The following is a 343-nucleotide window of genomic DNA, read 5'->3' as shown; positions in this document are numbered from 1 at the left end:
ACTGACTGAGCTAACCAGGCGCCCGGTCACCATGATTACAACGTTATCACTTTAAGCTGGAAATAAGTGTGCCAAAACATTAAAAGAATCAAATATAAATGTACCCCTATCTCAGTTAATTCACTATGGCTGTTGTCTCTATGTTCTAGGATTTGCTCAATTATTGTATACGGAGCAGCTCCAAGATTTGTCTCTATAAATGATATTATAACAATTTTGATCTTGTGTTGATCAGCTTAAGACAAGACTTATTCAGTCACAAATTAAAACTAAGCAAAAATAACTATAACTATATATTAAATCAAACTTTAGGTTAAGTTTTCCTTTAATGACCTTCTCATTG

The 343-nt window shown here is 32.7% G+C and overlaps 1 protein-coding gene across 1 annotated transcript in view; it reads left to right on the top strand.

Annotated features, from left to right (window-relative positions):
* The window catches only part of LOC118335767 (complement C1s subcomponent-like), a 6,610-nt gene that overhangs the window by 2,925 nt on the left and 3,342 nt on the right, over positions 1-343 (top strand).

This window comes from Morone saxatilis, unplaced genomic scaffold, assembly GCF_004916995.1.
Source record: "Morone saxatilis isolate NCDOM2014 unplaced genomic scaffold, NCSU_SB_2.0 Contig24, whole genome shotgun sequence".
Classification (NCBI taxonomy): Eukaryota; Metazoa; Chordata; class Actinopteri; family Moronidae; genus Morone; species Morone saxatilis.
This window is presented reverse-complemented; position numbering and strand designations above follow the sequence as displayed.